This window comes from Sinohyriopsis cumingii, chromosome 19 (assembly GCF_028554795.1).
Source record: "Sinohyriopsis cumingii isolate HCF-2022 chromosome 19, ASM2855479v2, whole genome shotgun sequence".
In the NCBI taxonomy this organism is placed as follows: Eukaryota; Metazoa; Mollusca; class Bivalvia; order Unionida; family Unionidae; genus Sinohyriopsis; species Sinohyriopsis cumingii.
This window is the reverse complement of record NC_142979.1, coordinates 37502410-37515106: the sequence shown is the minus strand read 5'-3', so window position 1 is coordinate 37515106 and position 12697 is coordinate 37502410. Positions and strand designations below refer to the sequence as shown.

Genomic DNA, 12697 nt, shown 5'->3' with positions numbered 1-12697 from the left:
CGCAGGGATGATTCTAAAGGGAAAATGAGTCGGGGATGTAGCTCAGCGGTAGAGCGTTCGTTTTGCATGCGAAAGGCCCCGGGTTCGAGACCCGGCATCTCCACGATAATTGATTTTTGCTTTTTAAGATCTTTTTTATGCATTTTACTAGCAAATGTTCATTGAACAACCCCAACATTCATTAGCTGATTCTGATTTTATTTCTTTCGTTAAGATACAGTCCGAAAAGTTGCCTCATTTGAGGACTGGTTCTTGATGGTACTAGCTCATTAGCTACACACGTTAAAGACATGTAATCATGATAAGGTAGTAAGTTGTTTTGTTTTTTTTAAAATGATTTTAATTGAAATCGCACGCTTTTGCCGTCACACGGACATAATTTCTTTTCAGAAATGTGAAATAATAATGAAAGACCTAATGGTGACCTGCCTTAATATTGTAGCCCAAAAGCACAAAGCAAGTCAATAATGTAATGACATACAGACCAAATTATTTATGTCTTTGTTCCTAATGGGCGGAAAGAACGACATTGATATGGTGTAAGAATTTCGGAGCCGTCAGGAAGAGATGTACGTTATGTAACGGTTGTTGTTAGAATATACTACGTTGTGTCCTGCGGTTAAACAGACAACTATGGTATCTTGTGACTGTCAGAATTTTACCAGTTGTGCTTTAACATCTGGCATTGGAAGTTCTCTTATATTTCGGCCAGTTTAGGCTTCATTTTGCATTCATATATTTGGATTCAATTAATTCTTTTCTCTGGAAATACCAAAAAGCTCTGATAAAATTATTGGATAAAGACATTCATTCGAAGTGATACAGAATTATCATCAGGAATTATATTTATGTGATTCAACACGAGACTGTTGGCAAAGAAATACAAAGCAGGTCATGACATATATATCATTGCCTTCACTTTTAAATTTCCTTGGGACTTGCACTGAGATTAATTGAGGACTTTTTGTTTCTATGACTTTTGTCTTTAATTCTTGGATAACTTTTGGATTCAATTTGCAAAACACCTTTCTCATTTTTTACTTTGTATTCTAGGGAAATAAATTATTTGTTAAACTTTGCAAAGCTGGTTGTCTTCACTCTTTTCCTTCTCTTATTTTAAGAGCATAGACTCGTAACAGGAAACTGAGAGCTCGTCATTGGGATATGAATTGCCCTAAAATATATCAGAAATCTTTGTTTTTGAAACTGAAATTTCCCTGGTTTCAGAATTATTAAATCCCATGTATTATTTCATATTTCAGAAATCTTAAATACAATCATCAAGCTTTTTGCAATGCCATCAAAAGTGGAGATATGTATTTCAAATCCTACCCTGGAGCAGTTAGATTGTTTGAAACAAGATGAATTGCTTCAACCTGCCAGAAAATATGATCTTTCTGAGGCAAAATCTCTTTTAACGAAACTTGAAAGAAAAAATATTTTGATCCAATATTTGGTGGAAAAGAATGGTTTGGATAAATGTGCTTTGGTTTTGATAAGCATGCCTATGTTCTGTGTCAGCACTTAACATGAATGTAAAGGAATTTAAGTTAAAATACAAGATGGAATTAGAGAGAAGAAAGCTTGAACTTCAGAAAGAGAAGCAACTGCAATTAGATAAAGAGGAGAATATAGTTGCAATTGGAGAAAGATGAGAGAGAAATACAAATGAAGTTATACAAAGAAGAAAACCAATGCATTTGCAGTTGGAGAAAGAGGGGAGAGAGAAACAAATGCAGTTACAGAAAGAAGAGAAACAAGTGTTGTTGGTGGATGTGGAGAGAGAGAGAGATGAGTCAAATGCAATTAGTGAATGAGGAGAGGGAGAGACAGATGCAAATGCAAATGCAAAAAAGAAAAGAAGAAAGAGAATTTCAATTTAGATCAAGAGAATTAGAGTTGACAAATGAAAAGCACATCACCAACTTATATACAAATTCAAGTTTTGATGTTACTAAGAATATTAAGTTAGTTTTCCCTTTTAAAGAGAAAGAAGTAAACAAATATTTTCCACATGTTGAAAAAAATTGCAAAAATTCTAAATGGCCAACGGAACATTTGAGTCGATTATTACAGACTGCACTTTTCAGCAAAGACCGAGACATCGGTGCTTCCCTGACAGTACAGAAAAGCGCTTCCTATCATCTGGTGAAATAATACATCTTAAAGGGTTATCCATTAGTCCCTATGGCTTATCGGCAAAAATTCAGGAATTATAAAAATGAAAGTGGACAAATTCATGTCGAATTTGCAAGAGAAAATAGCAGTTACTTGATAGGTGCTGCTTTGCCAAGAAATTTGATCAATATTATGATTATCCATGGAATAATCAGATATTGTCTTCTTCACTCCATGATCGTAACATACAAGCGTCACTCATTGTCGAAACATGTACACTATGCGGCACACACGTCAAAAGCGAAATATGATTGGTTTAAAATGTTATACTTGTATGGGATGCATCAGAGTAATAAAAAGTAGTTTAACGTATTTCTTGAAATTATTATTTGATGTAATGCAATCATTATTATTTTAGCGATCGTACGTTAGATAATGACTGACATATTTATTTCTCCAATTTTTCATATTTCGTTGACGTGTGTGCCGCATAGTGTACATGTTTCGAAAATGAGAGTCACTTGTATGCGACAAGTGTGGAGTGAAGAAGACAATGTTTAAATATTCCATGGAACAGGACTCCTAAAGTTGGATCGAGTTAATGTTAAAAAAAAACTTACTTTAGAATCGACCACTGTTCTGTAATTAAAGAAGGATGTATCGTCGAGTCGCACACATGGAAAATGGAGCTCTTTTCACCGGTTTTCACCTGAGCGTAACGTTGTCCCTGCAGGCACAAGTCGGGAAATTCACAAGTTTCAGAGCCCGTAGCTTCAGTTTGGTGAAACGCAGAAACGTCAACGATGGTTTGATGAATAGAAACATATCTAAGGAGAAACATAATATCATAGCGTAAGATCGTGTGCCTTTATAGACGGCAATAGCAGCAGGAAATCTAGGGTCATGGGTGGAACGTAGTATTTGGAAGTTAATTACCCACTCTCTTCTATAGTATGATAGACAAGGTCCTATTTCGGAATGGGTTATGGGTTTAACCTGAAGTATTTTTATCGCTCTGTACGATTTGTTTCCTTCCGATCATTGTTTTTTGTCCAACATCAAGCTCGAGTCGAGCACCGTTTGGTGGTGCTTTGTAGAAAAGCTTTGAAAATCGCCATATCGTAAAAGAAAGCGAGATTAAATAGTCTTAACCTTAACTTTTATCCTAACCCAAATTTGATCAGAATTCGATGTTAAGACAACTAATATTGCTGTAAAGAAAATTGTAATTGATTATAAAACAAATATTATGAAAATATCAATGTAGCGCAGGGATGATTCTAAAGGGAAAATGAGTCGGGGATGTAGCTCAGCGGTAGAGCGTTCGTTTTGCATGCGAAAGGCCCCGGGTTCGAGACCCGGCATCTCCACGATAATTGATTTTTGCTTTTTAAGATCTTTTTTATGCATTTTACTAGCAAATGTTCATTGAACAACCCCAACATTCATTAGCTGATTCTGATTTTATTTCTTTCGTTAAGATACAGTCCGAAAAGTTGCCTCATTTGAGGACTGGTTCTTGATGGTACTAGCTCATTAGCTACACACGTTAAAGACATGTAATCATGATAAGGTAGTAAGTTGTTTTGTTTTTTTTTAAAATGATTTTAATTGAAATCGCACGCTTTTGCCGTCACGCGGAGATAATTTCTTTTCAGAAATGTGAAATAATAATGAAAGACCTAATGGTGACCTGCCTTAATATTGTAGCTCAAAAGCACAAAGCAAGTCAATAATGTAATGACATACAGACTAAATTATTTATGTCTTTGTTCCTAATGGGCGGAAAGAACGACATTGATATGGTGTATGAACTTCGGAGCCGTCAGGAAGAGATGTACGTTATGTAATGGTTGTTGTTAGAATATACTACGTTGTGTCCTGCGGTTAAACAGACAACTATGGTATCTTGTGACTGTCAGAATTTTACCAGTTGTGCTTTAACATCTGGCATTGGAAGTTCTCTTATATTTCGGCCAGTTTAGGCTTCATTTTGCATTCATATATTTGGATTCAATTAATTCTTTTCTCTGGAAATACCAAAAAGCTCTGATAAAATTATTGGATAAAGACATTCATTCGAAGTGATACAGAATTATCATCAGGAATTATATTTATGTGATTCAACACGAGACTGTTGGCAAAGAAATACAAAGCAGGTCATGACATATATATCATTGCCTTCACTTTTAAATTTCCTTGGGACTTGCACTGAGATTAATTGAGGACTTTTTGTTTCTATGACTTTTGTCTTTAATTCTTGGATAACTTTTGGATTCAATTTGTAAAACACCTTTCTCATTTTTTACTTTGTATTCTAGGGAAAAAAATTATTTTTTAAACTTTGCAAAGCTGGTTGCCTTCACTCTTTTCCTTTTCTTTTTTTAAGAGCATGGACTCGTAACAGGAAACTGACAGCTCGTCATTGGGATATGAATTGCCCTAAAATATATCAGAAATCTTTGTTTTTGAAACTGAAATTTCCCTGGTTTCAGAATTATTAAATCCCATGTATTATTTCACGTTTTAGAAATCTTAAATACAATCAGCATGCTTTTTGCAATGTCATCAAAAGTGGAGATATGTATTTCAAATCCTACCCTGGAGCAGTTAGATTGTTTGAAACAAGATGAATTGCTTCAACCTGCCAGAAAATATGATCTTTCTGAGGCAAAATCTCTTTTAACGAAACTTGAAAGAAAAAATATTTTGATCCAATATTTGGTGGAAAAGAATGGTTTGGATAAATGTGCCTTGGTTTTGGTTAGTATGTCTACGGTCTGTGTCAGCACTTAACATGAATGTAAAGGAATTTAGGTCAAAATACAAGATGGAATTAGAGAGAAGAAAGCTTGAACTTCAGAAAGAGGAGAAGCGACTACAATTAGATAAAGAGGAGAATGAGAGGAGAATACAGTTGCAGTTGGAGAAAGATGAGAGAGAAATACAAATGAAGTTATAGAAAGAAGAAAACCAATGCATTTGCAGTTGGAGAAAGGGGGGAGAGAGAAACAAATGCAGTTACAGAAAGAAGAGAAACAAGTGTTGCTGGTGAAAGTGGAGAGAGAGAGAGATGAATCAAAACAATTAGAAAAATAGGAGAGAGAGAGACAGATGCAAATGCAAAAAAGAAAAGTAGAAAGAGAATTTCCATTTAGATCAAGAGAATTGCAGCTGACAAATGAAAAGCACATCACCAATTTACGTACAAATTCAAGTTGTGATGTTGCTATGAATTTTAGGTTAGTTTTCCCTTTTAAAGAGAAAGAAGTAAACAAATATTTTCGACATTTTGAAAAAATTGCTGAAAAATTCGAAATAGCCAACGGAACATTTGAGTCGATTATTACAGACTGCACTTTTCAGCAAAGACCGAGACATCGGTGCTTCCCTGACAGTACAGAAAAGCGCTTCCTATCATCTGGTGAAATAATACATCTTAAAGGGTTATCCATTAGTCCCTATGGCTTATCGGCAAAAATTCAGGAATTATAAAAATGAAAGTGGACAAATTCATGTCGAATTTGCAAGAGAAAATAGCAGTTACTTGATAGGTGCTGCTTAGCCAAGAAATGTGATCAATATTACGAATATCCATGGAATAATCAGACACTGTTTTCTTCACTCCACGATCATAACATACAAGCGACTCTCATTGTCGAAACATGCACACTATGCGGCACACCCATCAAAAGCGAAATATGGTTGCTTCAAAATGTTATACTTGTATAAGATGCATCAGAGTAACACAAATGTACAGTATAACGTAATTTTGGAAATTATTATTTGATGTAATACAATCATTATTATTTTAGTGATCGTACGTTAGATAATGACTGACATATTCATTTCTCCAATTTTTCATATTTCGTTGACGTGTGTGCCGCATAGTGTACATGTTTCGAAAATGAGAGTCACTTGTATGCGACAAGTGTGGAGTGAAGAAGACAATGTTTAAATATTCCATGGAACAGGACTCCTAAAGTTGGATCGAGTTAATGTCAAAACAAAAATTACTTTAGAATCGAGTACTATTCTGTAATTAAAGATGGATGTATCGTCGAGTCGCACACATGGTATATGGAGCTCTTTTCACCGGTTTTCACCTGAGCGTAACGTTGTCCCTGCAGGCACAATTCGCGAAATTCACAAGTTTCAGAGCCCGTAACGCAGAAACGTCAATGATTGCTTGATGAATAGAAACGTATTTAAGGAGAAAAAAAATAATAACGTATTATCGCGTGCCTTTAAAGACGGCAATAGCAGCAGGAAATCTAGGGTCATGGGTGGAACGTAGTATTTGCAAGTTAATTACTCTCTCTCTCTCTTATTTAGTATTATAGATAAGGTCCTATTTCAGAACGGGTTATGGGGGTAATATGAAGTATTTGTATCACTCTGTGCGATTTGTTTGCTTCAGATCAATGTTTTTTTTTTCCAAACATCAAGCTCGCGTAGAGCTCCTTTGGGTGACGCTTTGGAGAAAAGATTTGAAAATCACGATATCGTAAAAGAAAGCGAGATTAAATAGTCCTAACCGTAACTTTTATCCTAACCCAAATTTGATGAAAATTCGATGTTAAGACAACTAATATTGCTGTACAAAAATTGTAATTGATTATAAAGCAAACGTTATGAAAATATGAATGTAGCGCAGAGATGATTCTAAAGGGCATATGAGTCGGGGATGTAGCTCAGCGGTAGAGCGTTCGCTTTGCATGCGAAAGGCCCCGGGTTCGAGACCCGGCATCTCCACGTTAATTGATTTTGCTTTTTAAGATCTTTTTTATGCATTTTACTAGCAAATGTTTATTCAACAACCCCAACATTCATTAGCTGATTCTGATTTTATTTCTTTCGTTAAGAAACAGTCCGAAAAGATGCCTCTTTTGAGGACTGGTTCTTGATGGTACTAGCTCATTAGCTACACACATGTTAAAGACCCGTTATCATGATAGCGTATTAAGTTGTTTTCTTTATTTAAAGGATTTTAATTGAAATCGCACGCTTTTGCCGTCACACGGACATAATTTCTTTTCAGAAATGTGAAATAATAATGAAAGACCTAATGGTGACCTGCCTTAATATTGTAGCCCAAAAGCACAAAGCAAGTCAATAATGTAATGACATACAGACCAAATTATTTATGTCTTTGTTCCTAATGGGCGGAAAGAACGACATTGATATGGTGTATGAACTTCGGAGCCGTCAGGAAGAGATGTACGTTATGTAATGGTTGTTGTTAGAATATACTACGTTGTGTCCTGCGGTTAAACAGACAACTATGGTATCTTGTGACTGTCAGAATTTTACCAGTTGTGCTTTAACATCTGGCATTGGAAGTTCTCTTATATTTCGGCCAGTTTAGGCTTCTTTTTGCATTCATGTAACTGGATTCAATTAATTCTTTTCTCTAGAAATACCAAAAAGCTCTGATAAAATTATTGGATAAAGACATTCATTCGAAGTGATACAGAATTATCATCAGGAATTATATTTATGTGATTCAACACGAGACTGTTGGCAAAGAAATACAAAGCAGGTCATGACATATACATCATTGCCTTCACTTTTAAATTTCCTTGGGACTTGCACTGAGATTAATTGAGGACTTTTTGTTTCTATGACTTTTGTCTTTAATTCTTGGATAACTTTTGGATTCAATTTGCAAAACACCTTTCTCATTTTTTACTTTGTATTCTAGGGAAATAAATTATTTGTTAAACTTTGCAAAGCTGGTTGTCTTCACTCTTTTCCTTCTCTTATTTTAAGAGCATAGACTCGTAACAGGAAACTGAGAGCTCGTCATTGGGATATGAATTGCCCTAAAATATATCAGAAATCTTTGTTTTTGAAACTGAAATTTCCCTGGTTTCAGAATTATTAAATCCCATGTATTATTTCATATTTCAGAAATCTTAAATACAATCATCAAGCTTTTTGCAATGCCATCAAAAGTGGAGATATGTATTTCAAATCCTACCCTGGAGCAGTTAGATTGTTTGAAACAAGATGAATTGCTTCAACCTGCCAGAAAATATGATCTTTCTGAGGCAAAATCTCTTTTAACGAAACTTGAAAGAAAAAATATTTTGATCCAATATTTGGTGGAAAAGAATGGTTTGGATAAATGTGCTTTGGTTTTGATAAGCATGCCTATGTTCTGTGTCAGCACTTAACATGAATGTAAAGGAATTTAAGTTAAAATACAAGATGGAATTAGAGAGAAGAAAGCTTGAACTTCAGAAAGAGAAGCAACTGCAATTAGATAAAGAGGAGAATATAGTTGCAATTGGAGAAAGATGAGAGAGAAATACAAATGAAGTTATACAAAGAAGAAAACCAATGCATTTGCAGTTGGAGAAAGAGGGGAGAGAGAAACAAATGCAGTTACAGAAAGAAGAGAAACAAGTGTTGTTGGTGGATGTGGAGAGAGAGAGAGATGAGTCAAATGCAATTAGTGAATGAGGAGAGGGAGAGACAGATGCAAATGCAAATGCAAAAAAGAAAAGAAGAAAGAGAATTTCAATTTAGATCAAGAGAATTAGAGTTGACAAATGAAAAGCACATCACCAACTTATATACAAATTCAAGTTTTGATGTTACTAAGAATATTAAGTTAGTTTTCCCTTTTAAAGAGAAAGAAGTAAACAAATATTTTCCACATGTTGAAAAAAATTGCAAAAATTCTAAATGGCCAACGGAACATTTGAGTCGATTATTACAGACTGCACTTTTCAGCAAAGACCGAGACATCGGTGCTTCCCTGACAGTACAGAAAAGCGCTTCCTATCATCTGGTGAAATAATACATCTTAAAGGGTTATCCATTAGTCCCTATGGCTTATCGGCAAAAATTCAGGAATTAGAAAAATGAAAGTGGACAAATTCATGTCGAATTTGCAAGAGAAAATAGCAGTTACTTGATAGGTGCTGCTTTGCCAAGAAATTTGATCAATATTATGATTATCCATGGAATAATCAGATATTGTCTTCTTCACTCCATGATCGTAACATACAAGCGTCACTCATTGTCGAAACATGTACACTATGCGGCACACACGTCAAAAGCGAAATATGATTGGTTTAAAATGTTATACTTGTATGGGATGCATCAGAGTAATAAAAAGTAGTTTAACGTATTTCTTGAAATTATTATTTGATGTAATGCAATCATTATTATTTTAGCGATCGTACGTTAGATAATGACTGACATATTTATTTCTCCAATTTTTCATATTTCGTTGACGTGTGTGCCGCATAGTGTACATGTTTCGAAAATGAGAGTCACTTGTATGCGACAAGTGTGGAGTGAAGAAGACAATGTTTAAATATTCCATGGAACAGGACTCCTAAAGTTGGATCGAGTTAATGTTAAAAAAAAACTTACTTTAGAATCGACCACTGTTCTGTAATTAAAGAAGGATGTATCGTCGAGTCGCACACATGGAAAATGGAGCTCTTTTCACCGGTTTTCACCTGAGCGTAACGTTGTCCCTGCAGGCACAAGTCGGGAAATTCACAAGTTTCAGAGCCCGTAGCTTCAGTTTGGTGAAACGCAGAAACGTCAACGATGGTTTGATGAATAGAAACATATCTAAGGAGAAACATAATATCATAGCGTAAGATCGTGTGCCTTTATAGACGGCAATAGCAGCAGGAAATCTAGGGTCATGGGTGGAACGTAGTATTTGGAAGTTAATTACCCACTCTCTTCTATAGTATGATAGACAAGGTCCTATTTCGGAATGGGTTATGGGTTTAACCTGAAGTATTTTTATCGCTCTGTACGATTTGTTTCCTTCCGATCATTGTTTTTTGTCCAACATCAAGCTCGAGTCGAGCACCGTTTGGTGGTGCTTTGTAGAAAAGCTTTGAAAATCGCCATATCGTAAAAGAAAGCGAGATTAAATAGTCTTAACCTTAACTTTTATCCTAACCCAAATTTGATCAGAATTCGATGTTAAGACAACTAATATTGCTGTAAAGAAAATTGTAATTGATTATAAAACAAATATTATGAAAATATCAATGTAGCGCAGGGATGATTCTAAAGGGAAAATGAGTCGGGGATGTAGCTCAGCGGTAGAGCGTTCGTTTTGCATGCGAAAGGCCCCGGGTTCGAGACCCGGCATCTCCACGATAATTGATTTTTGCTTTTTAAGATCTTTTTTATGCATTTTACTAGCAAATGTTCATTGAACAACCCCAACATTCATTAGCTGATTCTGATTTTATTTCTTTCGTTAAGATACAGTCCGAAAAGTTGCCTCATTTGAGGACTGGTTCTTGATGGTACTAGCTCATTAGCTACACACGTTAAAGACATGTAATCATGATAAGGTAGTAAGTTGTTTTGTTTTTTTTTAAAATGATTTTAATTGAAATCGCACGCTTTTGCCGTCACGCGGAGATAATTTCTTTTCAGAAATGTGAAATAATAATGAAAGACCTAATGGTGACCTGCCTTAATATTGTAGCTCAAAAGCACAAAGCAAGTCAATAATGTAATGACATACAGACTAAATTATTTATGTCTTTGTTCCTAATGGGCGGAAAGAACGACATTGATATGGTGTATGAACTTCGGAGCCGTCAGGAAGAGATGTACGTTATGTAATGGTTGTTGTTAGAATATACTACGTTGTGTCCTGCGGTTAAACAGACAACTATGGTATCTTGTGACTGTCAGAATTTTACCAGTTGTGCTTTAACATCTGGCATTGGAAGTTCTCTTATATTTCGGCCAGTTTAGGCTTCATTTTGCATTCATATATTTGGATTCAATTAATTCTTTTCTCTGGAAATACCAAAAAGCTCTGATAAAATTATTGGATAAAGACATTCATTCGAAGTGATACAGAATTATCATCAGGAATTATATTTATGTGATTCAACACGAGACTGTTGGCAAAGAAATACAAAGCAGGTCATGACATATATATCATTGCCTTCACTTTTAAATTTCCTTGGGACTTGCACTGAGATTAATTGAGGACTTTTTGTTTCTATGACTTTTGTCTTTAATTCTTGGATAACTTTTGGATTCAATTTGTAAAACACCTTTCTCATTTTTTACTTTGTATTCTAGGGAAAAAAATTATTTTTTAAACTTTGCAAAGCTGGTTGCCTTCACTCTTTTCCTTTTCTTTTTTTAAGAGCATGGACTCGTAACAGGAAACTGACAGCTCGTCATTGGGATATGAATTGCCCTAAAATATATCAGAAATCTTTGTTTTTGAAACTGAAATTTCCCTGGTTTCAGAATTATTAAATCCCATGTATTATTTCACGTTTTAGAAATCTTAAATACAATCAGCATGCTTTTTGCAATGTCATCAAAAGTGGAGATATGTATTTCAAATCCTACCCTGGAGCAGTTAGATTGTTTGAAACAAGATGAATTGCTTCAACCTGCCAGAAAATATGATCTTTCTGAGGCAAAATCTCTTTTAACGAAACTTGAAAGAAAAAATATTTTGATCCAATATTTGGTGGAAAAGAATGGTTTGGATAAATGTGCCTTGGTTTTGGTTAGTATGTCTACGGTCTGTGTCAGCACTTAACATGAATGTAAAGGAATTTAGGTCAAAATACAAGATGGAATTAGAGAGAAGAAAGCTTGAACTTCAGAAAGAGGAGAAGCGACTACAATTAGATAAAGAGGAGAATGAGAGGAGAATACAGTTGCAGTTGGAGAAAGATGAGAGAGAAATACAAATGAAGTTATAGAAAGAAGAAAACCAATGCATTTGCAGTTGGAGAAAGGGGGGAGAGAGAAACAAATGCAGTTACAGAAAGAAGAGAAACAAGTGTTGCTGGTGAAAGTGGAGAGAGAGAGAGATGAATCAAAACAATTAGAAAAATAGGAGAGAGAGAGACAGATGCAAATGCAAAAAAGAAAAGTAGAAAGAGAATTTCCATTTAGATCAAGAGAATTGCAGCTGACAAATGAAAAGCACATCACCAATTTACGTACAAATTCAAGTTGTGATGTTGCTATGAATTTTAGGTTAGTTTTCCCTTTTAAAGAGAAAGAAGTAAACAAATATTTTCGACATTTTGAAAAAATTGCTGAAAAATTCGAAATAGCCAACGGAACATTTGAGTCGATTATTACAGACTGCACTTTTCAGCAAAGACCGAGACATCGGTGCTTCCCTGACAGTACAGAAAAGCGCTTCCTATCATCTGGTGAAATAATACATCTTAAAGGGTTATCCATTAGTCCCTATGGCTTATCGGCAAAAATTCAGGAATTATAAAAATGAAAGTGGACAAATTCATGTCGAATTTGCAAGAGAAAATAGCAGTTACTTGATAGGTGCTGCTTAGCCAAGAAATGTGATCAATATTACGAATATCCATGGAATAATCAGACACTGTTTTCTTCACTCCACGATCATAACATACAAGCGACTCTCATTGTCGAAACATGCACACTATGCGGCACACCCATCAAAAGCGAAATATGGTTGCTTCAAAATGTTATACTTGTATAAGATGCATCAGAGTAACACAAATGTACAGTATAACGTAATTTTGGAAATTATTATTTGATGTAATACAATCATTATTAT

At 35.0% G+C, this 12697-nt stretch overlaps 4 non-coding genes across 4 annotated transcripts; all 4 read left to right on the top strand.

Annotated features, from left to right (window-relative positions):
* Nucleotides 1-31: 31 nt before the first annotated feature.
* Nucleotides 32-103, top strand: Trnaa-ugc (transfer RNA alanine (anticodon UGC)). The gene has a single exon. It is a non-coding gene; the product is annotated as a tRNA-Ala (tRNA).
* Nucleotides 104-3416: 3313 nt separating this feature from the next.
* Trnaa-ugc (transfer RNA alanine (anticodon UGC)) lies at nt 3417-3488 on the top strand. The gene has a single exon. It is a non-coding gene; the product is annotated as a tRNA-Ala (tRNA).
* Nucleotides 3489-6801: 3313 nt separating this feature from the next.
* Nucleotides 6802-6873, top strand: Trnaa-ugc (transfer RNA alanine (anticodon UGC)). Its single transcript has one exon. It is a non-coding gene; the product is annotated as a tRNA-Ala (tRNA).
* A 3312-nt stretch (nt 6874-10185) lies between these two features.
* Trnaa-ugc (transfer RNA alanine (anticodon UGC)) lies at nt 10186-10257 on the top strand. Its single transcript has one exon. It is a non-coding gene; the product is annotated as a tRNA-Ala (tRNA).
* Nucleotides 10258-12697: the final 2440 nt, after the last annotated feature.